The sequence below is a fragment of the Primulina eburnea genome, chromosome 5, assembly GCF_022965805.1.
Source record: "Primulina eburnea isolate SZY01 chromosome 5, ASM2296580v1, whole genome shotgun sequence".
Taxonomy (NCBI): Eukaryota; Viridiplantae; Streptophyta; class Magnoliopsida; order Lamiales; family Gesneriaceae; genus Primulina; species Primulina eburnea.
Genome location: NC_133105.1, coordinates 14,799,181 through 14,821,521, shown reverse-complemented (window position 1 = coordinate 14,821,521; position 22,341 = coordinate 14,799,181). Strand labels below are relative to the sequence as shown.

The 22,341-nt window shown below is 38.3% G+C and overlaps 1 pseudogene; it reads right to left on the bottom strand.

Annotated features, from left to right (window-relative positions):
* Positions 1 to 2,155: 2,155 nt before the first annotated feature.
* LOC140833052 (putative vesicle-associated membrane protein 726) overlaps positions 2,156 to 22,341 on the bottom strand; it is a 33,939-nt pseudogene continuing 13,753 nt past the window's right edge.

The following is a 22,341-nucleotide window of genomic DNA, read 5'->3' as shown; positions in this document are numbered from 1 at the left end:
TTAATAAGCCTTGAAAATATTTATTGAAAAATATTTTTTTTATCATGATCGTCCCCGGTCTCTTTTCCCAGCCTATTATCGAATATTCAGATAATATTTTCAATCCTCATGAAATCATGTCATCTAATCATTTAATCATGCAATCAGACCTTACTCATATAATATGCATCATGTAAGCATTTAAAATCAATTAAACAAAGCAAGTAAGCAATTTTAAATCTTTATCATGTACGTGCTTTACGTATGTTGGCTTTTGGCCGTTACAATGTATGTAGGTTTTAGGGTTTAATTATATATTTTAAAAAAACAAAAAGGCTTTCTAAATCAGTTAATTGATGCACTTAATTAACTTTAGTTTTTTAATTAATAAATTGGGCCCATTAAGATTAATAAATTTATTAGGCCTAAAATTAAAAGATTTAAAAATACATATTTCCAAAAATATCATATAAATTACATAAAATACCTTGCTCCACCAATTAATTAAATTTTGACCTTAAAAAATGTCAAAATTCTTGAATTATTTAAAATAAACATTTTCTTAACTAAAAATAAAAATTTAGATTTTAAATCTTTATCATCTTAATCGTCTCCGGTCCTCCATCCCTAGCCAACCACCGATATTCGTCTGAAAATTTTTAAATTATGAAATCAAGCAAAATTACAAAATTAATTATTTAGTTAATCAAAAAATATCATTCACGCATCCAAAATTATTAATTAAAACATTTTAGCAATTTAATAAATTTCATGTATGTGATTTATTTGGACTCATTGTCGGGCGTTACAAATACATTTAAGAATCATGTGGTAATTAATAATAAACTTTGTTCTTTTATGTCATTTTTGGTAAGAACAAATTAATGAAACTCGTATTTGATATTTTTACATCTCTATTGTGAACACATTATAAATTGATTCGAGAAATATCAATAATTTGGACTTCAAATAAATATAGGATCTATTCATTAAGTTATATAGATTTGAGAGAGAGTATGAATTTTGGACGAAACCATGCATGTATTGTCTCGACTTTAAACTTTTGATACATGCACGTGCATCATCTTTTCGACATTCAAGCTTATGTATTTACTCATTGCGTATGAGAATGCCTATAAATATCAGCAATTGAGGTCCTTAAGCACACACATAAGAACAAATAATACACCATCTATAGAGGGTTGAAGTGCTTATAAGGCTTCAAACTAAGAGGAAAAAAATACTTACAAATTGTGAGGCCCGGGGCCGAAGAGGGTGGGGGGTGATCGCTGGTGCCTTCAGTTGCACGGACAATGAGCGGCTCCTAGCAGGCTTCTAGGTGGAGGGAACATGAATGAACCGACCCACACGGGAATGAGAGGGATTCTGAGACTGTTCAATATAATGGACTGTGTAGTTGAAGAGGGCTTAAAAGATTTGATTGGTACTACTCATATCACGAAGGTGCATCTTCTTTTCGGTAGCTCATCACATAAGAACTCTAAAGTTAAGCGTGCTTGACTTGGGGCAATTTTGGGATGGGTGACCTCCTGGGAAGTTTCTCAGGGTGCGTGTGAGTGGGGACATAAGCACGCTGGAAAGACCCGTCTTGATACAGTGACGACAGTCGTCGAATCTGGGACGTTACAATGAGCGACTCCTGACAGGCTTCTAGGTGGAGGGAACATGAATGAACAGACCCACACGGGAATGAGAGGGATTCCGAGACTATTCAATGTAATGGACTGTACAGTTGAAGAGGGCTTAAAAAATTTGATTGGTACTACTCATATCACGAAGGTACATCTTCTTTTCGGTAGCTCATCACATAAGAACTCTAAAGTTAAACGTGCTTGACTTGGGGCAATTTTGGGATGGGTGACCTCCTGGGAAGTTTCTCAGGGTGCGTGTGAGTGAGGACATAAGCACGCTGGAAAGACCCGTCTTGATACAGTGACAACAGTCGTCGGATTTGGGGCGTTACACAAATCATTCAATAACAAGAGATAATGCTTGATCAACTTCCGCATAATTGTTTATCGTGTTCATTCAAGTTTAGAAACATGATTTTTGAGAAACCTCAAACAAATTCAAGTATTCGAATCACATTATCTGCATATGCTTAATCAAAGTAAATATATAGCATAACATGAAATCTATTACACGTAGTGGCACGTAATATTCTCTTAAAATGTGAAGTATACAAAAAAATAACGCGACGTTTTAATCTCTTCACCTTCTGTGACACATTTACATGATCTATACATCAGATTCTACTTACAGGCTTAAAGAATAAATAACAAAAGATGCTAGCATCTACTAGAAACACCTGAAGCCGTGGCAAACAGTCAAGATGATGATTAGAATTAACGCTACGATGATACCAAACACGATCAGTTTTATCTTCATGTTGTGAATCCACATTTTCCTCCTCATCTTGGTTCCTTGCGTCCTAAAATCTTGAGCCTGAAACACGACGTAAAAACATAGAAACCACAAACTCTCATAGAAGAATTGATGGCTACATATGCATGCCTGATTCAAGAAAGTAGATAATTCCAATGCATGAATACGTTCAAATGGGATAACCTTGAAACGCTGGGAGATAAATCTGATGATGGTTCTTTTTGTTCCTTAAAAATTTTCGACACAAAAGTGTGGAAGTCGTAATTTTTTATTTTTGTCTTTGTTTTTTGTTTCTTATCTCCCTTGTAATTACGACAATAGTGTTAGAGTAGATGCCCTGTAAGCCAACTGTTGGCTAGGAAATTTATTGACCAAGTTGTAATAAACAATTTTTATTTTAATATAATTCATTATTTCATGGTTTGTTATTTCTTTATCTGTATACACATGTGATCAACATAGATAAATACCTTGATTTTACTTTAATACAAATGAATCGTAATTCGATGTTAAAACTCATTTGTAAAAAATCTATAATCTAAATTCCTTCATAGTCGATTCAGCCGCCGAAAACGTAGAAAAGATCGCTTGAGCTCGAGATTAGCATATGTGATGTTGTGTACCACGTTTCTTGGTAAGGGCGTATAGATGTCCAACATGCAGATGGGCAGTCATATGATGATTATACCAAACTGCTCTCCCTTGGACTTTCAAAGTGGTTATCATTCAACGAGAGGATATGTCTATGGTTATATTGTACACCATTAGTCTTTACGACTCGGGACAGGTATGAGGCTCTATATGCTAGGGTTGTGCTTTGACTCGTTTACCGACCTTGGGAAGGTCATCCAGTAGCGTGATTGGGTACAGTTGTGACACATGTAGGAGCAGTGCATTGTAGTCGGGAATTCACTGCTCACCTATAGGTGTAGATATCCTGTGTGATCTGATGAAACAATAGTGCATGGAATCTCTTGCCATAGTATGAGATGCACATTAGAGAATGGGTTCTCCAATTGTACATGAAATGAAAATATTTATTCTAAAATATGTGTCACATAGTTATCGAATTCTTATGCAACCCCTCGATGAACCAATGATTGCAGAATTGATCGGGATATATGAGATGAAGGGTCTTACTGTACGTTAATCATAACCGACTGGTTCTTGCAGGCACTATCAATGATACCTAGGGAATCATGGGGCGATGCTATATTAGACGCTCTTACCATGATTCGATGGGTTTAATCATAAATATGATTTCTGATATTCTCTTGATCAATTGTTGATACATAGAATGGGACGAATTAGGATAAGCCTGACTAAAGGAAAATGTCCTGAATCATAAAGAGTTGTGAACCAACGACTAGCTGTATCCCTGAACAATTGAGGGTCACACTAGCACTAGAACATTTGTTCTCGTTGAGAGAATGAAATCAAGGAATTGAATTTATGATCATTAAAATTTTAGAAAATAAATTCAAGGAGTTGAAATTATGATATAGTAAATTCAAAGAGTTGAATTTATGATATTTAAATTTGGAAATAATAAATTCAAAAAGTTGAATTTATAAAATTTGATAATTTAATTTATTAAACTCAAAAGTTGAGTTTATTAAATATTAAATTAAACATAATGGGAGGTGTGTCCAACATACTAAATAATTAAAGTTTTTAATGTACTTTGATTAATTAATTACACTAGTTGGACTTGTCCAATTAATTAATCAAGCTCATTAATGTTAATTATTAAAATTAGTTCATGGCTTGACTATAAAAGATAGTAGAGAGGCCACAAACCCTAGCCTCCACCACTTGAAAATTTCGAAAATCCTCCTCCAAAAGGTCCTCTCAATTTCGGCCACCTAGAATAATTTTCAAGGTCTTGAGCCGCTTCTCAATTTATTCTCCAACGTTAAAATCTCTTCTATACATTCTAGGGCAAGTTAGAAAGGAACAAGTAATCCGGTCGTAGACCTGATTCGAAGATTGAAAAAAGGAGATTTGACGAACGTACTTGGAATTTACAACAAGAGCTACGTTGCTTATACCGGTGTAGTTGGAGCCAAGTGAAAATTCAGTAAAGGTAAACATTCAAACATTATATGTATGTTTGTTCAATCCAAACCATATGAGTGCTCAAACAATAATTTTGAATGTCAAAATTTAAAAATTTAAAATTTCCGCTACGTTAGGGCACGAGAAAACACGATTAACAACATATAGCTATGTAATTCAAATATTGGATTCGTAAAGTAGCTAAAGTTTCAGGTTTCAATCTGTGTTCCCCTGTAGACAGGTAAAGCAATTGCTGTGGATACAGACCAACCAAGGTTAATTTATCTCAAAGTACATTTCTTGTGGATTAGGTGGATGATATAGTCATTTAAGGCATGTTAATTTTAGCACTCTGAATTTTGTGTTAGGTCGTTTAACATTTTATGCAAGAAAGTACAGAAGTGGCGAAATACAGTTCCTAGTGCAAAACCCATCATTTTCTATATTTGCTAATTAATATGACTTTATAAGGGAAATATGCACATGGAAGATCCTTTAAAGTGGTTAACCTGCGATCGGAGATTCTCCGTTTTGTCAACAAGTAGTTCTATTTTTTCTCCACGGTCAAGAACCTGATGAACAAACAGTAAACCAAAACCACAAACGCAATAAGTAAGTAACCCATTATGAATTGAATCTTGTGAAGGCAAAGGAACCCTAGAAACTTATTTACCTTCTCAATATTTTCCATCATCACACCTTTAACTTGAGAAATCTGATCCTTCACTTTAGCAAGTTTGCTAATTCTTCGGGATGATCGACGCAATATTGCATTTGCTCTTTCAATTTCGGCCTAAAATACCAAAAATAATATGGTCAAGTCGGAAAGAAAAAACTACAAGAAAAGAAAGAACTTACCCGAATTCTCTTTTTAGGCCATTGGCACCGGTAGTTGAGGCTTTTCCTCCTCCATATCTCTTGCTAAAATCATCTTTAACTCGCTCCAAAAATGCCATCGGAATTTGCCTACCAGCGGACTCCACGGCAACGACACAATAGGCTACAAAAATTGAGCATATGTTACAAAAATCTAATGAAAGAATTAATCAGTTGGATCGTGCTCAGTTACTTCTTTATCATAGCCTGCGAAATAGATCTTCAACCATCAGACACTTCGTAAATAAAAAGTTGAATTTCACTCGAACATTTCATGTAGTCTAATAAGTTTAGTTGAAACAACTGTCAAGTTTGCTTGCTTGACCATAATTAGATAAGATATTAACGAACTTACAAGATATGTGCAAGTATTTACTAGTAATTTATAAATGATTAGAATAATACCAATGATCGGAGACGTAGCCAGAAAAATATTTGAACCTGGGCTAAGAGCCCCCGCGATACAATGTACACAATAATTTCTGTAATTTTTTATGAAGACAACAATTTATTTGTGCATTCGCTAAAATACCAAAAATTATTACAATACAATCTTATAATAATTAATGTTCGAAAGATGAGTTGAGTGAACGAAGTTAAGAAAATAAAAGGTGAAAAAATTATAATTTCTGGATGAATTTTTTAGATATAAAATCAATAATATGTTTAATTAATTATACATTATAAGTTAAATATCGATATTCTATAATACTTAATACTATATTTTTCAAGAAATCACCAAGAAAATGTCAGGCTAAAAACAAGTTAAAATAAATAATTAACAAAATAATAAAATCCAATTGCAATGACAGACGTACTGAATTCGACTTATTCTTTTCTTGTACTTTAACAGATCTGAGCAAACCTTATAAATAGATATTATATTTCAAAAAACTGCATCAAGGGAGCGACTTTAAAAAATTAAATTGTACCGACAATAACAAGAACCTGAAATAAAATATTCTCCCAGAAACTACCAGGGATCGGAACATGTTCATAGATAAGCTTTGATCTTTTACATGTTAGAGTAGATGTCCTGTAAGCCAACGATTATCTAGGAAATTTATTGACTCAAGTGTAATAAACAATATTTATTTTAATATAATTTAAATTTTTATGGTCTTGTTTTACTTTATATGTATACCAATGCAATCAGCATAGATAAAGTCCTCGATTATACTTTAATACAAATGAATCGTAATTCGATGTTGAAACTCATTTGTAAATATTATATAATCTAAATTCGTTCCTAGTCAATTCAACTGCTTAAAACATGGATAAAGGTCGTCTGACCTCGAGACTAGCATCCGTGATGTTGTGTACCGCGTTTCTTGGTAAGGCATAGAGATGTCCAAACATACAGATGTGTAGTCATATGATGATTATACCGAACTACCCTCCCTCGGACTTTCCAAGTGGTTATCATTCATCGAGAGGATAAGTATGTGGTTATGATTGTACACCATTAGTCCTTGCGACCCGGGACAACATTGAGGCTCTACATGCTAGGGTTGTGCTTTAACTCGTTTATGGACTCCACAAGAGTCATCAGGTGGCGAGATTGGGTATAATTGCGACACATGTAGGAACTAGTGCATTGTAGTCGGGGATTCACCGCTCACCTAAGTGTGTGGATATCCTATGTGATCAGATGAAATAATAATGCGTGGAATCTCTGGCCAAAGTATGAGATGTACGTTGGAGAAAGAGTTCTCCAATAGTACATGCGATGCCACTATTCATATGTGTCACATAGTTATCGAATTATTATGAAACCCTCGATGAACCAACGGTTGCAGATTCGATCGAATTATATATGAGATGAAAGGACCATATTGTACGTTAATCATAACCGACTGGTTCTTGCAGGCACTATCAGTGATACCTAGGGAGTCATGGAGCGATGCTACTAGACGATCTTGCCATGATTCGATGGGTTTAATCAGAAAATAGTTTCTGACATTCTCATGATCAAATGTTAGTGCATAGAATGGGGCAAAATTAGTGTAAGCCCGAACAAAGGATTATGTCCTGAATCACAAAGAGTTGTGAACCAACGACTTAGCTGTATCCCTGAACTATTAAGGGTCACACAACTACTGGTTTACTTGTTTCCGTTGAGATAATAAGTTCAATGAGTTGAATTTATATGAAATAAGTTTGATATGATCAATCGATAAGCTTATAAATAAAGTTTATAAAAACTTATAAAAATTTGAGAGCATGACTGTTAAGACAGTCAAAGAGTTGTAGAACCCGTAACTTAGACTACATATAAGCCATGCATAATTCTAGTATTTTAAATGATTTTATTTCATGAGTATTTAAATGATTTTCCTTAAGTTAATTATTTCATGCAGCAGTTGATTTTTTATCATTTCAGTTAATTCAGTGAGGCCGGACTGGAGTTGGAGTTTAGAGATAAAACTTAAGATTCAGAAAATATATCCAGAATTTATTTTAACTAGCAAGTAAGTTCATTTAAGTTAAAAAGGAAGTTTAAGGAATTATTTAAGTTACTTGAGGTGAGTAGAAAATAAATTCATTTAAATTCCATAATTAAGGGGTTAGTTCACTAAATTAATTAAAGGATAGATGAGGCTTTTAAGGGTTATAAATTTAGTTAATAATCAACATTTCCTTTCATTTTATTTTCTAAATTTCGGACACCCTTAATAGATTGAGCTAGGACATGCCAACTCACCTTTGACCCTTTCTTTGTATTTAATTAGTAGGATAATCCTTTCAATTTTTCTAGCATCATTTAATTAATGATCAACCTCATCCTCATCTAGTCTAGATGGATAATCATCGGCCATGCACCTCTAACATTGCCCCCCACCAATATTTGATAGCAACAAGAATTCAAAATTCAAAAAGGTGGAGACTTGGTCTAGATTTTTCCCTATATTTTGCACCCATTCTCCTCACCCTCTTAACCACCATTCCCCCTCCCTTAGTCTCGAAATTCAGAGAGAAATTGAGAGAAAAAAAAACGTGAGCATCATAGATAGAAAGAGAGGAAAAAATCGAGAGAAAGCAAGGTAGAAAAGAAAGCACTCCACCTCCTCCGCGCTGGATTGTCTCGTTCTTTCGTTTTTCTTTCAAACGAAACCAGGCATGCATATATTCTTCCTTGACTCTTCAATAAAGTCCTAATATCATTTATTTTCATTACATGATCATGTTTTATTAAGAAAAAACCGAAACATGGCAAGAATTTTCAGAAAAACCACATGCAGAATTTTTCGGTTCCATGACAAGCTTCACGGTTTTCTTTCGTTTTCATGGTTTCAGGTATTGGTTCGATTCCAGGCTCCCAAGGCGACATATAGACATGTAATAGGACGCATTAGAACCATGATGGTCCATTCATTTAACCCCATGTACGCTGAAGTCGAGAAGATGACAGCAACTTCCCCCTTGATCCATTCGAGTTTCGAAAATGGTGTTTTCGGTCCAAGGGTAAGGATCTGATCATGGCTGCCCTAGGGGCCTATAGCTATGGTTAGATCACTTCCCTAGCATGTCCAAGACGTGACTAAGTCGCCCCTTTGGTGGCTTGGTGTAAGGACCGTGTATCGTATTATCGTAAATCCTGTGTTGATTATCGATAATCTATGAAATTGTCATGTGATTATACATTTGATGTATATTATAACAATGAAATTGAGAAATGAATATTGAATATGAATTGACGTTGTAAGAGCTCGAGTAGAGAGGCCGGACGCCAATTTAGTACAAACATAAATATTTGTACAGAACATGTGGCGCCCGGGCGGTAGAAAATGACCGCCCGAGCGCCAAAGTATGTAAAGTTTGTGTTCGGGCAGAACACTTCGCGCCCAAGCGGTAGTTTGTGACCGCCCGAGCGCGACGCAAGTGATAATCGGACAGAACATGCCGCGCCCGAGCGATAGTTTTTGACCGCTCGAGCGCGGTGCATTTGAAACTCGGGGGCAGAACCTCTCGCGCTCGGGCGCGAGAATTCTACCGCCAAAGCGCCGAATCGGTGGAGGGATAAGAATAATTCTTTCCTTTTTCTTCTTCATTTCTTATTCGATATCTTCGAGAGAGTACGAGAGAATTTTTATTTCCTTCGTCCAAATCGACTTCGAAACTGCTGTCTAAACGCGAAACAAATTATATATTTGTGATCGTCGCGTCGAGAGCTTCTGACTGAGGTAATTTTCTCTTGGTTCCAGCAGCTCTAAATATCAAGGTGCTGGAATAAAATGTATTTGAAGTTGAATTTCGTATATGTAGTAGAATAACCGACAATAAACTCGTATTCGAAGTCGGAATTGAATTATGATATGATTATGATTGTATATGAATTTTTGAAGTTTCAAACGATATTTGAAACTCATATTAATGATTTTGGAAAATGTTATTGATGTAGATAAAGTATTATACCGATATCTTCAGGCTACATCAATTGGAACGAAGAATTGAGGTATGTTGCAACCGGATAACATACGACAGGTATCTGTATTATATGATATAAGTTGGATTGATTGGATTGATTGGAATGAGATTACATGTCTATATGCCTTATTTATTGATTGATGTGGCATACATGACATTAAGATTGGAATATCGATGTATAAAATAAATGTTTTGTTAACACACATCATTTGATGCATACATCGATACATGACATACACGTTGAGCTATGATCCTTGGATACCCTGATATGATTTGATTGGATTCTGGGGTTTGTGAACACAATTGCTATGCTGGTATTATATGAACCGTAAAGCATAGACATTTGTGGCCCCGATGATTGGATATGAGATTTGGGATTTGATGGCGCTTTGTCGACGCTATGCTACGAGTATCCATTATTGAGGCCGGTGTGCCATCTCGAGCATTGATTTGATAGCGATTCGATTGATTCTGACATGTGCTCAGTGGATGGGCATTTGACCTGATACCTCCACGACATACATGCATTGTATACCATATATCATTGTTTAGATATCTGTGGTATATGATTGGTTGTTCCATACGGAGCTTTGCTCACCCCCAAGGGGGGCTGTTGTTGTCTTTTTGTGTGGACAATGGCAGGTACTCCAGGATATCAGGTACTTCTGGAGGGATCCACAGCTTGGGCTGAGGTTTTATGTTTATGTCTTGTTCCCAGTATATATGTATATGTATCTATATACGGGGGCATGTCCCGAGGATATGAGTTGTTTGTATGTGATTGGTTTTGATTATGTGTGCGCGTGTTTTATGATTTGAAATTAGATACTTTTTTTAGTACTCAAATTATAGAAGAGATATTTTGGGCTCATTGTAAAGAAAATTTTAAACTCGTTTTACGCTGTAATTAATTAACCCTAATCAGATTGTGTTGTAATAACGATTAGGAGTTAAGAGCCCCACACTAGATGGTATCAGAGCATAGCTGGGAATGCTCGATTGAGTCTTGTGTACACTTGAATAGGCACAAATGAATTGTGCGTATGTGTTTGATTTATTTGTGTTACTTGCTCCTACTTGATTTGATTCGAGTAAGTATCTGATGAGATTGATGATACGAGATGATGATGTGAAATTGATATTGATTTGTGATATTCATCCTCTGATTTGTAGATGGATCACACAAATGAAACTGGGAGTAGTAGTACTGAGAGGATAGCTGGGCAATTTGAAGGATTGTCCATGGATGTTGTGATGGCTCGATTCCAGGATCTGAAACCACCGAGGTTCTTTGGCACTGAGAGTGCTGAAAGAGCTGAGGCCTGGCTGAAGGATATCGAGCATCTGTTTAATATTGTAGAATATTCCAAGGCTCGGAGACTGAAACTTGCGCTTTACCAGTTGAAAGACCGAGCTTAATCTTGGTGGGAAGCCGCTGAGATTGGATTGAAAGAGGCCGGGATTGAAGTCACTTGGGTTGTCTTCAAGGCCCAGTTTTTGGAGCAGTATTCTCCTCCTTCTTATTATACTGCTCAGGAGAATGAATTCAATAATTTGCAGCAGGGAACGATGTCTGTTGCAGAATATGCTTCGAAGTTTTCTACTTTAATGAAGTATGCACCTCACGTAGTTGGGAATTCGAGGGCAAAATATAACAGGTTTGTAAATGTTTTACATTCTGCTCTGTATACATATGTTGTTTCTGGATTGCCTACCAGCTACGCAGAGGCAGTTGAACGAGCTAAGACAGCCGAGGCTGGACTTAGGACAGGAGGTCCACAGTATACTCCTCCACCACCGGTGTCAGCTCAGCAGCCTACTTTGCGACCGAGAGGTAAAAAGTTCAAGAAGACTGGTTCTGTTTCTTCGTCTTCTTCGACGCTATCCTACGAGTATCCCTTATTGAGGCCGGTGTGCCAGCTCGAGCATTGATTTGATAGCGATTCGATTGATTCTGACATGTGCTCAGTGGATGGGCATTTGACCTGATACCTCCACGACATACATGCATTGTATACCATATATCATTGTTTAGATATCTGTGGTATATATGATTGGTTGTTCCATACGGAGCTTTGCTCACCCCCAAGGGGGGCTGTTGTTGTCTTTTTGTGTGGACAATGGCAGGTACTCCAGGATATCAGGTACTTCTGGAGGGATCCACAGCTTGGGCTGAGGTTTTATGTTTATGTCTTGTTCCCAGTATATATGTATATGTATCTATATACGGGGGCATGTCCCGAGGATATGAGTTGTTTGTATGTGATTGGTTTTGATTATGTGTGCGCGTGTTTTATGATTTGAAATTAGATACTTTTTTTAGTACTCAAATTATAGAAGAGATATTTTGGGCTCATTGTAAAGAAAATTTTAAACTCGTTTTACGCTGTAATTAATTAACCCTAATCAGATTGTGTTGTAATAACGATTAGGAGTTAAGGGCCCCACACTAGATGGTATCAGAGCATAGCTGGGAATGCTCGATTGAGTCTTGTGTACACTTGAATAGGCACAAATGAATTGTGCGTATGTGTTTGATTTATTTGTGTTACTTGCTCCTACTTGATTTGATTCGAGTAAGTATCTGATGAGATTGATGATACGAGATGATGATGTGAAATTGATATTGATTTGTGATATTCATCCTCTGATTTGTAGATGGATCACACAAATGAAACTGGGAGTAGTAGTACTGAGAGGATAGCTGGGCAATTTGAAGGATTGTCCATGGATGTTGTGATGGCTCGATTCCAGGATCTGAAACCACCGAGGTTCTTTGGCACTGAGAGTGCTGAAAGAGCTGAGGCCTGGCTGAAGGATATCGAGCATTTGTTTAATATTGTAGAATATTCCAAGGCTCGGAGACTGAAACTTGCGCTTTACCAGTTGAAAGACCGAGCTAAATCTTGGTGGGAAGCCGCTGAGATTGGATTGAAAGAGGCCGGGATTGAAGTCACTTGGGTTGTCTTCAAGGCCCAGTTTTTGGAGCAGTATTCTCATCCTTCTTATTATACTGCTCAGGAGAATGAATTCAATAATTTGCAGCAGGGAACGATGTCTGTTGAAGAATATGCTTCGAAGTTTTCTACTTTAATGAAGTATGCACCTCACGTAGTTGGGAATTCGAGGGCAAAATATAACAGGTTTGTAAATGTTTTACATCCTGCTCTGTATACGTATGTTGTTTCTGGATTGCCTACCAGCTACGCAGAGGCAGTTGAACGAGCTAAGGCAGCCGAGGCTGAACTTAGGACAGGAGGTCCACAGTATACTCCTCCACCAACGGTGTCAGCTCAGCAGCCTACTTTGCGACCGAGAGGTAAAAAGTTCAAGAAGACTGGTTCTGTTTCTTCGTCTTCTTCGAGTTCTAGTGGATCCCAGAGAGGGAGTCCTGTGATTGCTCCCTATTGTAGCCATTGTGGGGGTAAACATAATATCGAACAGTGTCGAGGTATGTTTGGTACTTGTTATCAGTGTGGACAGGAAGGCCATTTTTATCGGGTATGTCCGAACAGGGATACGACTTCGTCCCAACCCCAGCCAGGATTTAGAGGTGGCCCTGGTATGACGAGACCTGATGTTCCTGTTCCATATTTTCAGCAGTCAAGTGTCCCACGATATCGAGGACCGGGTGGTCAGAGTGCCCAAGTTCCTCCTCAAGTGAGAGTGTACACCATGACTGAGGATCAGGCGAGAGAAGCTCATGGTGGCGTGATTGCAGGTATTTGCACGCTTTGTGATTATCCTGCACGTGTTTTATTTGATACAGGAGCATCTAATTCATTCATATCTCATGAATTTGTTGCATCTCACGATATTGAGTGTACCCCGTTGTATGATACTTTGTCGATAGCCACGCCAGCAGGGAAGATTATTTTGTCTGAGAAAGTTGTGCATAATTGTATATTGATATATGAGGATAATGTGGTATTTATGAATTTGATTGTCCTCCCAATGCACGACTTTGATTGTATTGTTGGCATGGATATCTTGATGACAAATCGAACTACTGTTGATTGTTGTCATGGAGTGGTTCGATTTCGACCGATTGATGGACCCAAGTGGAATTTTTATGGCAAGGGTTCCCAAGCCAAAATTCCATTGGTCTCTTCCTTGGAAATGTCCCGATTGTTGACTAGCGGAGATGAGGGTTATCTTATCTACGCTATTGATACTTCGAAGAAGGAGTTTTCTTTATCTGAGATTCTGTTGCGAAAGAATTCCCGGATGTATTTCCCGATGAGATTCCTGATTTTCCTCCTCATCGAGAAGTTGAGTTTAGTATTGATCTTATGTCGGGGACTGCGCCTATTTCCAAAGCTCCTTATCTCATGGCACCTCTAGAATTGAAAGAATTGAAAGAACAATTACAGGATCTTCTCGATAAGGGATATATTCGACCGAGTGTATCACCTCCAGTTTTATTTGTTCGGAAGAAAGATGGTACTATGCGAATGTGTATCGATTATAGGCAGCTGAATCGGGCTACTGTGAAAAATAAGTACCCACTTCCTCGTATTGATGATTTGTTTGATCAGCTTCAGGGTACTTCTGTTTACTCGAAGATTGATCTTCGTTCTGGGTATCATCAAGTACGTGTTCGAGACGAAGATGTGCCCAAAACTGCTTTTCGTACGAGGTATGGCCATTATGGATTCTTGGTTATGCATTTTGGTCTTACGAATGCTCCTGCTATCTTTATGGATTTAATGAATCGTGTCTTTCGAGATTATCTAGACCGATTCGTTATTGTTTTTATTGATGATATTCTTGTATACTCGAAATCGAAAAAGGATCATGTTGAACATCTGAAACTGGTACTTCAAACTCTTCGTACTAGTCATTTGTATGCCAAATTGTCCAAATGTGAATTCTGGATGGACAAAGTGATATTTTTAGGCCACGTACATTTCGAGACATGGCATATCTGTTGATCCTACGAAGGTCGAAGCTGTATTGAATTGGCCGAGACCTACGAATGTTCCTGAGATCCGTAGCTTCATGGGTTTAGCTGGTTATTATCATCGTTTTATTGAAGGGTTTTCGAAGATAGCTAAACCTATTACTCAACTGACACAGAAGAATCAGCGATTCATTTGGTCAGATGAATGTGAAGCTAGTTTTCTTGAATTGAAGACGAGATTGACCACAGCACATGTGCTTATTATTCCCTCAAGGTACCGGAGGATTTGTGGTATGTACAGATGCGTCTAGTAAAGGTCTGGGCTGTGTTCTGATACAACATGGCAAAGTGGTTGCTTATGCATCTCGTCAATTGAAATCTCATGAAACACGTTATCCTGTTCATGATCTAGAATTGGCCGCCATTGTATTTGCTTTGAAGCTTTGGCGCCATTATTTGTACGGAGAAAAGTTTGTTATCTATTCGGACCATAAGAGTCTGAAATATCTCTTTTCGCAATCTGATTTGAATATGAGGCAGCGGAGGTGGATGGATCTCCTGAAAGATTTTGATTGTGAGATTCAATATCACCCTGGATCGGTGAATGTTACTACGGATGCCCTGAGCCGTAAAGTTCATGATTCTGTGTTGGCTTCTGTCAATGTCGCCAAAGTACACGAGGATATATGTACTTCTGGTTGGACTTTTCACTCGAATTGGAATTCTGTCACTGTCTCAGCATTGAAAATTGAGCCGAACTTGATCTCAAAAATACGAAAGGCCCAACGAAGCGATGCTCAGATCCAAAAGTCGAAAAAACTTGTATCTGCTGGACATCAGTCTGGATTCCAGATTTCTTCTGATGGTTCTTTACGACTTAATGGTCGGCTGGTAGTTCCTAATAATTCTGATTTGAAATCTGCCCTTCTTCGAGAAGCACATTGTAGCAAATACAGTATTCACCTTGGAGGTCGGAAGATGTATTTGACATTGAGACCTCAATTCTGGTGGAAACGTATGAAGAAGGACATTGCTGAATTTATTTCTAAATGCTTGGTTTGCCAGCAAGCGAAAGCCGAGGGAATGAAACCGGGAGGATTGCTCCATAGTCTTGAAATCCTGAAATGGAATTGGGAACATATTGCTATTGTTTTTGTGACTCATTTACCTCGTTCGCCCAAGGGCTGTGATGTTATTTGGGTTATTATTTATCGGCTTTCGAAATCTGCGCATTTTATTTCCGTATGAACGAACTTATCCTTATAAGAGAATGGCCTGTTTATACATCGAGAATGTAGTGAGACTGCATGGTGTGCCAGTCTCAATTATATCTGATCGTGATCCCAGATTTGCTTCAAATTCTGGGGTAGTTTCCAAGAAGCGATGGGTACGCGTTTGGCTATGAGTACTGCTTATCACCCTCAAACTGATGGCCTAGACCGAGCGTACGATTCAAACTTTAGAGGATATGTTGTGTGCAATTGTGATGGACTTCAGAATGGGATGGCAAGATGCCTTACCATTGGTTGAATTTTCTTATAATAATAGCTTTCAGACGAGTATCGGTATGACACCGTTTGAAGCTCTATATGGGAGACGATGTAGATCACCGTTATTCTGGGATGAGATTGGTGAGTGACAATTGACTGGACCTGAAATGATATAGGAAATGAATGATAAGGTTCAGTTAATTCGGCAACGGATGAAAGCTGCTCAGGATCGTCAAACGAGTTATGCGAACAAACGAAGGCGACCCTTGGAATTCCAGAAAGGTGACAAAGTGTTTTTGAAAATATCTCCCTTTAGAGGCACTGTTCGATTTGGCATGCGAGGGAAGTTATCTCCTCGTTATGTTGGTCCATACGAGATTCTCGATCGAGTTGGTGATCTTGCATATCGATTGTCATTGCCACCAGCTCTATCCGCTATTCACGATGTATTTCATGTTTCTATGCTGAGGAAATATGAATCAGATCCCTCACATGTACTTGCACCTGATGAGGTTGAATTTGATCATTCTATTTCCTATGTTGAACAACCTGTTCGCATTATGGATCGAAAGGAAAAGATATTGAGAAACAAATCGACTCTTCTAGTACGAGTGCAATGGACACGACATGATGCGAGATTCATATCCGCATTTGTTTGATTCTATGACGTCTGTTCCATTGTATTCGATGTATTCTCATCCTTTTACTGATTTTAGTTTTGATATGTACTATAACTGGTGACATATGTATGTTTACCAATGTTATGTATATAGAAATATTTGAGATTTCGAGGACAAAATCTTTTAAGAGAGGGAGAAATGTAAGGACCGTGTATCGTATTATCGTAAATCTTGTGTTGATTATCGATAATCTATGAAATTGTCATGTGATTGTACATTTGATGTATATTATGACAATGAAATTGAGAAATAAATATTGAATATGAATTGATGTTGTAAGAGCTCGAGTAGAGAGGTCGGACGCCAATTTAGTACAAACATAAATATTTGTACAGAACATTTGGCGCCCGTGCGATAGAAAATGACCGCCCGAGCGCCAAAGTATGTAAAGTTTGTGTTCGGGCAGAACACTTCGCGGCCGAGCGGTAGTTTGTGACCGCCCGAGCGCGATGCAAGTGATAATCGGACAGAACATGCCGCGCCCGAGCGGTAGTTTTTGACCGCCCGAGCGTGGTGCATTTGAAACTCGGGGGCAGAACCTCTCGCGCTCGGGCGCGATAATTCTACCGCCCGAGCGCCGAAGCGGTGGAGGGATAAGAATAATTCTTTCCTTTTTCTTCTTCATTTCTTATTCGATATCTTCGAGAGAATACGAGAGAATTTCGATTTCCTTCGTCCAAATCGACTTCGAAACGCTGTCTAAACGCGAAACAAATTATATATTTGTGATCGTCGCGTCGAGTGCTTCTGACTGAGGTAATTTTCTCTTGGTTCCAGCAGCTCTAAATATCAAGGTGCTGGAATAACATGTATTTGAAGTTTAATTTCGTATATGTAGTAGAATAACCGACAATAAACTCGTATTCGAAGTCAGAATTGAATTATGATATGATTATGATTGGATATGAATTTTTGAAGTTTCAAACGATATTTCAAACTCATATTAATGATTTTGGAAAATGTTATTGATGTAGATAAAGTATTATACCGATATCTTTAGGCTACATCAATTGGAACGAAGAATTGAGGTATGTTGCGACCGGATAACATACGACAGGTATCTGTATTATATGATATATGTTGGATTGATTGGATTGATTGGAATGAGATACATGTCTATATGCCTTATTTATTGATTGATGTGGCATACATGACATTGAGATTGTAATATCGATGTATAAAATAAATGTTTTGTTAACACACATCATTTGATGCATACATCGATACATGACATACACGTTGAGCTATGATCCTTGGATATCCTGATATGATTTGATTGGAATCTGGGGTTTTTGAACACAATTGCTATGCTGGTATTATATGACCCGTAAAGCGTAGACATTTGTGGCCCCGATGATTGGATATGAGATTTGGGATTTGATGGCGCTTTGTCGACGCTATCATACGCGTATCCCTTATTGAGGCCGGTGTGCCAGCTCGAGCATTGATTTGATAGTGATTCAATTGATTCTGACATGTGCTCAGTGGATGGGCATTTGACCTGATACCTCCAAGACATACATGCATTGCATACCATATATCAATGTTTAGATATCTGTGGTATATATGATTCGTTGTTCCATACGGAGCTTTGCTCATCCCCAAGGGGGAGCTGTTGTTGTCTTTGTGTGTGGACAATGCCAGGTACTCCAGGATATCAGGAGACCGGAGAGGGTACTTCTGGAGGGAGCCACAACTTGGGCTGAGGTTTTATGTTTATGTCTTGTTCCCAGTATATATGTATATGTATCTATGTACAGGGGCATGTCCCGAGGATATGAGTTGTTTGTATGTGATTGGTTTTTATTATGTGTGGGCGTGTTTTATGATTTGAAATTAGATATTATTTTTAGTACTCAAATTATAGAAGAGATATTTTGGGTTCATTGTAAAGAAAATTTTAAACTCGTTTTCCGCTGTAATTAATTAACCTTAATCAGATTGTGTTGTAATAACTATTAGGAGTTAAGGGCCCCACACTTGGTCCATGGTGAATCGGTTTTCAATTTAAAACATCAAGATCAGCCCCTTTCCCTTTCGGCCCTTCATTTTTCAGCATGTGTGTTTCGACTTTCGTGGAATGATGTGGATCTTGGTTGGCCTATGGCCCTTAGCCATGGTTCATTCCATACCCTAGATGTCTAGATCGTGCCATGGTCAATCAAATGGCCACTGGAACGACGAGAGACAGCAAACAAAGCAACAAACTTCCCACGCGCAGAATTTCTCTCGGCCTTGACGTGTGGATTGTTTCTTGGTGTGGTTCATATTGTGGCTGGCCTAGAGCCCTTAGCCATGGCTCAAATCATTCCTTAGGATGTTGGTAAGAGGTTCAGGTCGGTGGTTCAAGCCCCAATGGCCATTAGCCTCGCAAACGACGCAAGGAAACCAAAGCACAGTTGCTGTATTTTCGGACAGCAACTTCCTGTGACGGTTCAGTGGCTCGTTCGAGTTCTCGGTTGGCTTTTAGCCTATGGCCTTGGAGTGGACAGTGCCTCATTGAGTTAGGAAGGTCATGTTTTTGACTGTTCGTAATTCGGTTCATTTTTAGGTCGTACGAGAATTTACGGTGCGATGTGCCAAATTGACTCTCGAAAAAGCGTTTCATGTTTTGGCATCCATTCACCTAAGATTCTACATGCATCATTTGAGGAGCATTAATTCATCATTTTAAGCGTATTTTAATCATGACTATATGATGTTTCAGTGTTGGCTCGGGTTGGTTCGGAGTCATGATTAAATACGAAGTCGTTCGGTGTAATCGTCACATTTTCGAATGTTATTGCATAGTTTGGTCCCATAAAGCTATTGCATATTTTTCATGGCATATTTAGGTTGCAGCGAGCCTGGGAGCAATCCAATCCATCAGTAAAAATTATTACAGGATATTTAATTTTGTGAATTAATTATATTACGAGATTTATGCGATATTGCTGGTGGTCACTTTACTATTATGATTAAATCCGGTCACCAGTTACTGGTCAGTTCAGTTGTTTCACCCAGTATACTGTGGCAGTAGTCTGATCAGACGTAAATCCGGTCACCAGTTACCGGTCCGGTCCCCAGTATCGGTCAGCTCAGTTCAGTTCAGTTCAGGGACCACTTGCGTAGACCATAATCTCACCAGAAAATTATCACAAGCTATTTCAGTACATGGCTCCAAGGAGCAAACATTTTTACTATGATTTTTCAATTCAGTTATGCACGTATTATAATTGTTCATGACAAGTTATTTTCATGTATGCCTCATGAAATGCTATTTTTATCCCATGCAAATTTTACTATATTATTTACTTGTTATTTACGATATATTCATGTTGAGTCTTTAAACTCACTAGACTTGATTGTTGTAGGTACTGATGATGTCGGGATCGAGGGCGGGGACCAGCGAGCCAGCTCGATTCGGCAGTAGTGGCACCCGAGGACCTCAGTTTCAGCACTTGCCATTTTATTCTTGATGCTCAAATATTTTATCAGTTGTTGAATACTTTAACTTGTTATTTTGCCAAGTAATAATGTAGAACCCGTAAATCAGTCTACGTATAAGCCATGCATAATTCTAGATTTTTAAAATTTAATTGACTTCATTGCATGATTATTTTAAATGCATTTTTTTGAAGTTAATTATTTTATTATTTCAGTTCAGTAGTTGATTTTTAGCATTTCAGTTATTTCAGTGAGGCCGGACCGGAGTTGGAGTTTTGAGATAGAATTTAAGATTCGAGAAATATATCCAGGATTTTTTTAGCTAGCAAGTAAGTTCATTTAAGTTAGAAAGGGAGGTTTGAGGATTTAATTTAATTATTTGAGGTGATTAAGAAATGAGCCCATTTAAGTTGCATAATTAAGGGATTAGCTCACTAAATTAATTAAAGGATTAGTGAAGCTTGTAAGAGTTATTAATTATCAACTAGATAACATATTTCCCCTCATTTTATTAGCATAATTTCGCCCCCCCCCCGCCCCCCCCCCCCCCCCCCCCCCAAGTTGATAGCCTATCATTGCCAACTCACCTTTGACCATTTCTTTGCATGTAAATTGTAGGATAATTCAAGGATTTTTGGGAGCACAATTTAATTAATTAATGGGCATATCCTAGACTAGAAACCAAGCTAATGATCGGCCACCATCACCTAGCAAGTACCAACAAATCATTTGATATCAAACAACCATTCAAAATTCAAATTAGAGAAGACTTGGTCTTGATATCCTTCCTTATATCTTGCACCTATCCTCCTCCCTCCCATAACCATTTCTCCCCCCTCTCCTTTTTCGAAATTCAGACTCATATTCAGTAGAAAATCGTGAGTTATAGCTAGGGAGAAAGGCAAGAAAAAAATCGAGAGCAAGAAACAAGAGAAACGTTCCACTCCACCGTGTCGTCTCGTCTCTTCTTTTCGTTTCTATTTCAAACGAATCCAAGGCATGTATATACTTTTTCTAAACCTCAATCAAGTCATATTATCTAGTATTGTTCAGTACATGATCAGATTTCATCATGCTAAAACTGAAATATTATCAGCAAATTTCAGAACTTACATATGCAGAATTTTCGATTTTAAGATGCATTTCACGGTTTCTTTTGGTTTGTGAGTTTCAGGTATTAGATCGACTCCAGGCTCCCAAGACAACATCTATACATGTTCTAGCATGGATTAGGATCACGTTAGTGCCATGTTTCAGTCTCCATGCTTGCTGGAAGTCGAGATTGACAGCAGCTCTCCATCGGTGTCACTTTGAGTTGCATAGCTTCGGTTTTTGCTGTCATGAGGGATAGATCTGATCGTGGCTGCCCCAAGGCATATAGCCATGGTTGGATCCCTTCCCTAGCAAGTCTAAGACGTGACTAAGTCGCCCTTTTGGTGGCTTGGTCCATGGATCATCGGTTTTTACACAAAACTTTAGAACAGTCCCCTCTTCCCCTTCGGCTTTCTCATTATACAGCATATGAGTTTCGGTTTTGGTGGTTTGGTGTGGATCTTGGTTGGCCTATGGCCCATAGCCACGGTTCATACCATGTCCCTAGATGTCTAGATCGTGCCATGGTCAATCAAATGGCCACTGGAACGACGCAAGACATAGATCAAAGTAAAACACTACACCCCCATGCACGTTGGTTCTCGGTTGGAGTTTCGGTTTTGTTTCTGGTATGATTCGAATTGTGGCTGGCCAAAAGCCCTTATCCATGGTTCAAATCATTCCTTAGGATGTTGGTAAGGGTCGCTGGTCGGTGGTTCACGCTCCAATGGCCGATAGACTCGAAACCAACACAAGACTAGCGAGTGCGCAGCTGCTGGAATTTACAGCAAGTTGCTGTGTCGGTTCGGAGGCTCGTTCGAGTTCTCGGTCGGCTTTTAGCCTATGGCCTTGGACTGGACAGTACCCCATTGAGTTAGGAAGGTAGTATTTTTGATCGTTCGTGATTCGGATCATTTTTTAGGTCGTACTAGAATTTACGGTGCGATGTGCCAAATTGACTCTCGAAAGAGCGTTCATGTTTTGGCCTCCATTTCACCTAGAT